A 10,266-nucleotide genomic window follows, 5' to 3' on the forward strand; every position below is an offset into this window, starting at 1 on the left:
TATTTTATAAAATATTATAAATCAGTGTAAAAAAAACATATAGTTAAATAAAATCTTCCATTTATATATTAGTTATTAGAGTAGATCAGGTGATACCTACTTTTCAAGTTCATATTTTATTAAATGTGATTGGATTTAGTTTTTTTTAAAGAAAATAATATACTATATCTAATTAAAATTGAAAATATTACCTGGGTTGATCATGGTCATCACCAAAAGATTATATTAAACATTTTTCATTTTATTTTATACTAAATATTTAATTTATTTAATACAAAAAAATCCCTAAAAACAATTCATCACTTAAAATAATTTTATTCTAACTTAAATTATTCATTAGAAACTGAAAATATAATTAATATATTTTCACGTATTTTTACATAATTTATTAATAAAAACTACACTTTATTATAAATATTAGTTATTAAATAAATTTAACTAACACAAATATTTAATAAAACAAAATAATAATAATTAATTATTGAACTATATCGGATTATACTACTAATACGTTTTTATTCTTATTTTTTATTATAATTTTTTATGGAATCCTTTTCTATGGTTAATTAAGTTATATTTTTGTTACTATTGTATTTTTAGATTGTTTATTGTGAGGTTTTTTAATATTAGAAAATAGTAATTTTTTATTTATATAAGATGTAATTTATTTTTTAATTTTATAGTATATGTTTAATATTTAAAGAAATTATTTGAAATTCAATTTTTTTTGTTATGTTTATATTAATATATTTCTATATATAGTTATTATGTTTATGAGTTATAATTTATTTTATTATAATTTTTTATGAATTTTTTTTATTGTTAATTACGTTATATTTTTGTTGTTGTGGTATTTTTTTTATTTTTCATTTCTAGAGGGTTTTTAATATTAAAAAATAATATCTTTTTATTTATATAAGATTTGATTTATTTTTCAATTTTATTACTTGAAGTTATGTTTTTATTTAATTTGTTGAATACATATTTTTTTTTAATTATAGTTTTTATATTATACATATTTACATTTAACATATACTTTTTTAATTATAATTTTTAAATCTACGAAATGTGTGAAAGTTTTTCATTTTTAAGCAAAAACAACTCATTTTATTATTAATTTTTTTAATAGGCAAGGGTTAATCTGTAAAGTAACATTTCACACCTTTAAAAAAAATTAAAATTTCTTCATAACCATCACATCACTCACAAACTCCCATAAACTTTCCTCACACATCCACCCTAACATACCACAATCCAAACACCTTCACTTTTTTCACACTTTCCTCAGACATCCTCACACATCCACTCCCTCAAACCCTCACACATCCCCTCCCTAATCCAAACAGAGCCTTAGGGATCCACTCCTAATGGTACTCGGTCGTTGTTCTTTGGTTAGTAAAAGGGAGTACATGTAAAAGTCTTTCAACGGTTAAGTTAGTGTTTGGTATTCGATTGTTGAGGATATTAAATGTACTTAGTATATGTCAACATATTTATAAAAATGTGTTGGGCTCATGCGGTAATGGATCTAGATTAACACGATTATCACAATTAATTTTTTCATTAGTCTGACATCCAATACAAATTCAGTCATGATTATCACGGTCATGGCCGAGATATATTAGGTATGTTCGACTACATCTTGGACATGTAAGTCATTTACCATGGTAAAGTTTGTACTGGATGTCAGACTAATTGTGATAACGGTGTTAATCTAGGCCTACTGTCGTAAGGATAAAACACGTCTTTATAAATAGCTTGACCCATACCATGCAAAGATAAGCATTTAATACCCTCAATTATTGATATTGAACACTGACTGTGGGAGGACCCTTTTATAGGTATCCCCCTTTTGTTGATCGAAGATCGACAACCAAGTACCCTAGGAGTCGACACCTGGAAGATCGAAGAGTGCACATAACGACGAGGACATATCCTTTCTGAGACTTTCCAAGACAATCCATGCCCAGTTTCCTTACTTTTAGAGGATTCGTACACATGTAGGATCCATGAGTTGCCATGCTCCATTGGTTCTGGACTTAGCTCAACCGCGAAATCAGCTAGGCATTGTGACTTGAGGGGTCCTCTCGACTCGTACTTAATGTTGAATTCTAACAGTTCTATCAACATGTTTATCATCCTTCCCACGAGGTCAGGCTTGGATAAAACCTTATTTATTGGGCAATCTATTTTTACTATAATCTGGTGGCTTTGAAAGTACGTCTCATCAGTCATGTTGTGGCAACTAATACAAGCACAACCTTCTCGATCTTCTGGTATCTCATCTTTGTTGTTTGTAGGGTTCGACTAATGAAGTAGACAGGTTGTTACTCACCGCCTATATCATGTACTAAAGTTGAGCTTACAACTTCATCTAATACCGAGAGGTATGCCAAAATGGGATGGTGAGGTGAAAAATTTTGGATCACGGGAGGGGCAACTAGAAAATTCTTCATTCGGCTAAAATTTCTTTGCACTAGGGTGTCTAGTCAAATTTGGAACCTTTCTTCATTAAATGCACAATCGCCATCATCTTGTTGGCTAGCCTTGGTAGGAATCATGACTAAGACGTCAGCCTCTCGATAAGTCTTTGAACTTTCTTGACATCTTTTTGTCTACATATCTCGAATAGAGTTAGGCATTTGTGTGTGTTGGCCTTTATCCCTTTACATGTCAACCTGAAGCCCAAGAACTTACTACATTCTACCCTGAATATGCATTTGTCGGGGTCTAGCCGTATATTTAATCTTCTAAGTGTGGTGAAGACTTCACTTAGGTCCTCAATCTGCTTTTAACACGACTCGAATTTGACCACCATGTCGTCCACGTAAACTTTGACATTTTGTCCAATAAGGCCTTTTGAGTACTATGTCCATCAATCTCTGATCTCGTAGTAGTAATTGGCTTTGTTGATCATGAAGATAGTTTTTTCTTTGTCCTTTGGTACATCTGAATTTGATTGTAACCTAAGTAGGCATCAAGGAATCTAATGATTCTATTATCAGTCATTTTGTTGACAAGTTTGTCTATACTCGACAAATGATAAGTGACCTTTGGACATGCCTTATTGACATCTGTGTAGTCGGTACACATTTTCCCCTTTTCGCTAAGCTTTTTAACCATGAATACATTCACGAGCCACATGGTATATTTTGCTTTAGTGATGAAACTGACTTCCAGTAACTTTTTGACCTCTTTCTTTCCTACTTGTCTATTCTCATCATCCAACTTCCTATTCTTTTGTGAAATTGGTCTTGCCTCACAATAGATTGAAAGCTTGTGGCACATAACCAGTAGGTCTACGCCTGGCATGTCAATGGTCGTCCAACCGAACAAATCGACATTCCTGGTGAGGGTTTCAAATATGTTCTCGGCCTCAAAAGGTGTCAGGAATGTGCCCATGTTTGTGCATTGATTGTCCACTTTGAGCTTGATGATCATGTTGTCTTCCCCTGGCTCCACCCGGACTTCATCGTTTATCCTTGGGTTAAGGTCTACTAAAGTAATGATGTTTGTGTTCGGTTTCCGGTGTTTTGTGCTCAACATTGACTGCTCGGGATGTAGGCACAAGATTATCTAGCGATTTTTTGGTCCACATGGACCATTACGATGTCTTCGAAAACCGATGGAAATTTCATGGCTAACTATGGGGTGAACATTATCGCTCCTAGTTGATTCAAAGATGGTATGCCTAAAAAAATGTTGTACGATGTGTTAGCCTCAACAATGAGGTATCAAATTTTTATTCTCCGGCTACTCAGAGTCTCTTCCCCAAACTTTATATCAAGGTCAATGTGTCTCTTCCTATCGACTCTTTCAGCAGAGAATCCTACGATTTGTTTGTCATGCAATTGAATCTCGTCCTCAGAACGCTCTTGAGTAAAGGATGTTTATGGAACTCCCTTTATCTACCAGGGTCTTCACTACTACAAAGTTCTTAACTTCTACCGTAATGACCATGGGGTCGTCCTGCATTGGGTCAATGGCCTTGAATTTGACGTTGGTGAAAGTCATTGGGGGCATTCATCTTAGAGGTGGGGTTGTTATGGTATTGATGGACTAGACAATCCATAAATGGCATTTTCGAATGATGTCGAGTGCCCTTCTATTGTAAATTGCCTCGCAATTGTATTTATCACCCCTCTTAGGGTAACATCTTGGCCTTCATTCGTCTTCGCCCACTTTGTTCTCGTCATCATCTTGACGGTAATTGATGCATTAGCTGCTCGTGTCTCATTTTTTAGGGGATCGAGCATTTTCTCGGTGGTCAGTATTTTGACAAACTTTCTTAAGTGTCCTGCATGTATTAACTCTTTTGATTTTTTTCTTTCAAGGCTTGACATTCTTCAATTGTATGCTTAAAGTTGTGGTGGTATCAACACTTCATCCATTTTGCAACTCCTATCTACATTAAGAAGGGTTTACCGAGTGAATCTTGATACCCTATGCTTCTTTGGCTTAGGGGGTTTTGTTGTTGTTCTAACTTCTTAATCTCCTTTTTGTCCTGGAGTATTTTGGCACGGGTCAAGCTTTTGAACTCATGTAATTCTTCTAACTGCATGAATTTTGCAAACCTCCTTTGTAGCTCGTCCAAGTCGACTGCTAGTTTTTGGAACAAACTATATGTGAAAGGTTTTGATATAAGTTTCATCACCATGTGGTGCAACCACCTTAGGACTAAGGTTTTTGATGTTAAGGGCTACTTTTCCAAATTGCTCTAAGAGCACGATAATGATTCCCCTTTCTCCTGTCAGGCGTTTACCAATGGGGTTACTTTACACATACCTCATATACTGCACCACCCTACACAAGAGCAACACAAACCTCAAAAATTTTAAAATCAAATAATTGTGTAAAAAGTTTGTAGCATGTGTCACCACTTATTTCTACACAGGTCACCACTCACTCTGACTAACTACATTAACATTGAAATTAGGTAAAATTACCTTGGTCTCCTCTACTGAGGTCACTTTACACACACCTCATGCACCACCCTACCTAAGAACAACACAAAGCTCACATGTTTACATAAGTGATAGCCCTTGTATAGGGTTTTACCTTCCTGATGAGATTGTTGAAATAAGGAACACCCTAAAATATGGTTGGTTTAATTTTCTTGGAGTAGCATTAACTATATATAACTTATATTTAGCTAAGAGGGGTTTATAGTGGTGATGAAAATGAAAACCTTGCAAAAGGGTTGTCAAATACAAATGAATGCACACAAATCCTTTTGAATAAATGATTTTGAAATTCGTAATCCATATCAACATTTTGTTTTTTTAATACTTCTTTTATTTTTGTAAATTTTGTGATTCTTTTGATGATAGTATTTTGTTATATTACATCTAATCAATGTATACTATTATGAGTATGTACTTTATTAATCAGGTTACAAGGTCAAACTTTGTGAATTTCTTGCAATAATTTAGGAAAAGCTTCTAAACAATATCTATTAATATTCTAACAAGAAAGAAATAAGAATGTAAATGATCAATAAAAAAAACTATTAAATTTTACTATATTAATAATATAACTATTTGACAAGTTTATAACTTTCATTTCAAGGTTTTAAATTTTTGAATATTTTAAAGAGACATTAAGTATGCAAATTATTTTATGTTTGAAAATTATGAATCTTATAAATTATAAATTTTATAAATAAATAATTTTTTTAATTGATAAAATATATTATTGATACTAACATATGACTTTTATTATTCAAATTTTTATTTTATTTTGAGAAAAATTAATTTTTCATATGCTCTATATAAATGAGTTTTTGGGAATCATAAAATAAACTTTTTTTTTAAAAATGTTACGCAAATAAGATATTTTTTTTTAATTTTTGTTATCAAATATTTATCTCGTCTAAATTGAATAGATAGACTTTAATATTTTAAAAAATTAATTACTTAACAATTATACAAAATTTTAATTATATTTTTTAATTTTTTAAATTTAAATATGATATATTTTATTATATTATTAAAAAAATTATTGAAATGATTTTTTTTAAATCTAAAAGAATAATATTTTAACCTTACAATCTTATATTTAACTATATTAATTTTCCAACCTTTCAAATTTTTATTCTATTATAATGAAGAAAAGACCTTTGACCAGGTCATCAATTCAAGCAACTTGTATATTGGGGTACTCATTCTTGGTTGTTAATGAAACATTTTTCTAATAATAATAATAATAGCAATGCAATGAAAATGAACTTTATTTTCTTCTAAGTGACTACAGTGCAATATATATATATATATATATATATATATATATAATTTTTATAGAGTCACTCAGCATTCTTTGTCTTACTACACAGGTGTTCCAGCTTCAGAAAATGAAGAATGTTTTGGTTTCTTTGTATTACTTGTTTCCTGCAATCATTACTATCATCCTTGTGCTGCTTACTCCAATTTCCAGTGCACAATTAACGACAAGTGAGAACAGAATTCTTCTCCACGTTCAGAAGCTTCTTGAATATCCTCAAGTTCTTCAAGGATGGAACAACTTCACCAACTTCTGCTCCCTCCCCCCCTTACCTTCTCTCAACATCGTGTGCTCCAATGGCCATGTAACTGAGTTAACCATCATTGGGAACAAAAGCTCTCCTTCTTCTCACAGAATCCAACTTGTGTCTTGAAATTCATCTGAGACTCTCTCAAAAAGATTCTCCATTGAGTCTTTCTTTACTGTCTTGACAAAGCTCTCAAATCTGAAGGTGTTGTCATTGGTGTCACTTGGTTTGTGGGGTCCTTTACCTTCCAACATTAACAGGTTCTGGTTTCTTGAAGTGCTGAACGTAAGCTCAAACTTCATGTATGGGGAAATCACACCATCGATCTCCTCTTTGAAAAATCTAAGGAGTCTTGTTTTGGCTGATAATCTTTTCAATGGGAGTGCTCCTGATCTTGGAAGACTGGATTCTCTTGAAGAGCTCAACTTGGGTGGCAACAAACTGGGTCCTGAATTTCCTTTATTGAGCAAGAATCTCGTGAGGGTTATCTTGAGCAACAACTCTTTGAGATGTAGAATCCCTCCCCAACTCATGCATGTTTATAAACTTCAGCTACTAGACATCTCTTCCAATGCAATTTTTGGAAATGTCCCATCATATATTTTCTCTCTTCCTTTCCTCAAGTACCTAAACTTGGCTGCAAACCAATTGAGTGGTTCCCTTTCTGTGAATGTGTCATGCAGTTCTGCTCTAACATTTGTTGATATCTCACACAACCTCTTGGTGGGAACATTGCCATCATGTATTGGTTCAAAGGCTTTGAACCGAACAACACGTTGTTCTGGGAATTGTTTGTCAACCAGGAGCTTAAATGATCAATATCCATCTTCTTATTGCCAGAAAGTGGAGGCCTTAGCTGTTAAACCTTCACCTAAATGGCAGAAGAGGAAATCAGAGATGCAATTAGACGTAAAACTTGGAATTGCAGGGCTTCTTCTGGTTCTTTTCATTCCGTGTATATTCAGAAAGTTCAAAGCAGAAAAAGCAGATGTTAATTATAGAATAGATACCTCTGCTGCTGATGTCCGTGCATATCAAAGATCAAATATTAATGCAAGTAAGGACATTAGTATCATTATTATTTAAATGAATAACGATCTCATCTTCTGAGGTATGTTTGCATACTGCACTTATCTCTTAGAGATAAATATGTATTTCACTTTGAATCTCTATTATTAGTTTTGGAACTTTAGAATATAAACACAGATTTTTAGTAATGTTTCTAAGTAGATGACAACAAGGAGGTTCAAAATTCCATTTCCTGAAGTTCTAAAATCATTAATCGAGTTTTTGAAATTTGTTGTCATTCATAGTGAATGTAATAGAGAAAGAAAAGACGTTTTTGGGTGATTAATTTGTAATTATTTATCTCTACTAAGATGCTTGCTTAATTAGAACAAAATGTAGTGCATTTCATCTGCGAAAATTAGAGACATTATACTTTAAGCTTCTATCAGGTGGGGGGAATGCGATTTATTTATTCAATTAATACGATGATAAGATATTATACAATAAGCTTGGTTGTTGTTGTATGGTGATATGATAAATCGTGTAAATGTTAAATGCAGATCATAATTTTCGTCCCTGTTATGGCAGTTTAGTGCTCTGTAATATTCTTAATGCTTTGTTTAACTCATGCACGAATTGTTTTCTTTTGGCCGTGTGGAGATAGGATCTGTTCCTCCAGCTACGAGGCAACCTTTTCTTGGATTCCCACCATACTACATTTTTCCATTAGAAGAAATTGAAAATGCTACAAATAACTTTGACCCATCAAATCTAATAGCAGATGGATCAGAAGGACAGGTAAAAGAATTTTCATGTGTTCATTAGTTTCATAGTGATACTCTATACAAGACCAAGTGGTAACGTCCTATATACTCTTGCATTTTCACAGCTATATAATGGTTGGCTCATAAATGGTTCAATGGTTTTGGTGAATCGTGTAAAACTAAAGCAGAAGTGTTTGCACAAAAACAGTATTGAGTGCTTGAAGGTATTACCCTATTTAAGGCACGGGCATTTGGTGAGTATTTTAGGACACTGTGTCACTACTCAACAAGATCATCCCCAAATGATAAGCACAATCTTCATTGTATTTGAACATGTCTCAAACGTGTCATTGAGGGATTACCTTGCAGGTGAACAAAAAATAAGCACCGAATTATCTGCTAGAGCAAATTGATACTGGAGTGACAAAAAAATGTAACATGGAAGTTCTTTGTAACAGATGGGACAAAAAGGGAAATGTTGAAATGGCCACAAAGAATGGCAATCAGCATAGGCATTGCAAGTGGAATCCAGTTCTTACACACCAGAGTTCGTCCTGGCATATTTGGCAACAATATAAAGATTGTGAATATTCTTTTGGATGATACCCTCAATGCAAAAGTTAGTGGATACAGCATTCCATGGCCATCCAAGGTTAGAATTAATACAAAATATAAGTAACTTGACTAGTTCTCAGTAATATTTGCATTCAGTGCCTCTCTCAAAGTCTCTAACCTCAATGAAATCTGCTTTTGTCAAATTTTAGAAAAGTCTTCACAGAAGAAAACTTTGTGACCAAATGGGCAGGTATTTCCCAGTTTAATGTATATCTTTCTTCAAATGATGCATCCAAAGTATGACATATTATCCCAAATGCAGCACCAGCACCAATAAGGCAGAAAAGGAAGATATATATCAATTTGGTGTTATTCTACTTGAAGTTATCACTGGCAAACTGATTACATCTTCCAGGAAAGTAGAGGAGCTGAAGGATGAGGTATGCATGACATTTTTCTTCTTAGTCAGATATGTGCTATTGGATTTATTTTCCCTATCTTTAGTGTCCTCTTTGTCATGTTCAGCTGCAGAAAGGCTTATTAGAAGCTGCATCACCATCACTAAGAGGTGAATCACCAATACTAAGGGGTGTGGCCGATTTTTTCATCCGGGAAACTTGTGTGAATCATTGAGGAGTGCAGTTCAGATTGCCGCCAGTTGTCTCAGCAAGGATCCCAGTGATCGCCCTTCAATAGAGGATATTCTCTGGAATTTGCAGTACTCCCTGCAAGTTCAAGAGCCAAGGATCAGTGGTGTAAACCTCTTTACAAAAGTGTAAGGTTGCTGTGACAAAATTGTTTGCTCAGAGTTCACAAGTTATTTAATCACTAAGAATAAGGGCTTGTTTGATTCTCTTCTCACTTTCTCGTCACCAAAATTGTTTTCTAAGATAATTCTACACTACTCTGCAATCTCATCCAAATTCTATTACAACAAGAACAAAAGTATCCCGTTGAGTGATACAAGCTAAATGGATTAGAAACCAAAATTTAAGGTGTTTTTCATCATGAGATCTCTTTACACAAATTTATCCGGTGTGTATTTCACGATCTTGCTATGAAAAGACAACTTTAAATGCTAAGAAACAAAGAAGGTTGTATCTATTGGACTACAAGGACCAAAACTAAGCAAAAATTATATGTTAGAAGATTTGAATATAATCCTTGTTACCTGGTTTGTTTACCAAAGAATCAGTAAAGTCTTATATGATAAAAAAAAGTAATTTGTAATTTAATTTAATTCACTTTGACCTGTTAAGACCTATTTTATAATTTATTTATGAAGCAAAATAGTTTGTTACTTTTATTGATTATTGTAATCTTATCATATGAATATAAACTATGAAAAGTATATCTTTAAGTCTTTCAAATCTTTGCTAATTTTTTTGTCAACACGAAAAATGAATTTGAAGA

At 33.0% G+C, this 10,266-nt stretch overlaps 1 pseudogene; it reads left to right on the forward strand.

Annotated features, from left to right (window-relative positions):
• Positions 1-6,349: 6,349 nt before the first annotated feature.
• Positions 6,350-9,661, forward strand: LOC137809630 (probable LRR receptor-like serine/threonine-protein kinase At1g14390; annotated as a pseudogene).
• Positions 9,662-10,266: the final 605 nt, after the last annotated feature.

Source organism: Phaseolus vulgaris, chromosome 2 (genome assembly GCF_000499845.2).
Source record: "Phaseolus vulgaris cultivar G19833 chromosome 2, P. vulgaris v2.0, whole genome shotgun sequence".
In the NCBI taxonomy this organism is placed as follows: Eukaryota; Viridiplantae; Streptophyta; class Magnoliopsida; order Fabales; family Fabaceae; genus Phaseolus; species Phaseolus vulgaris.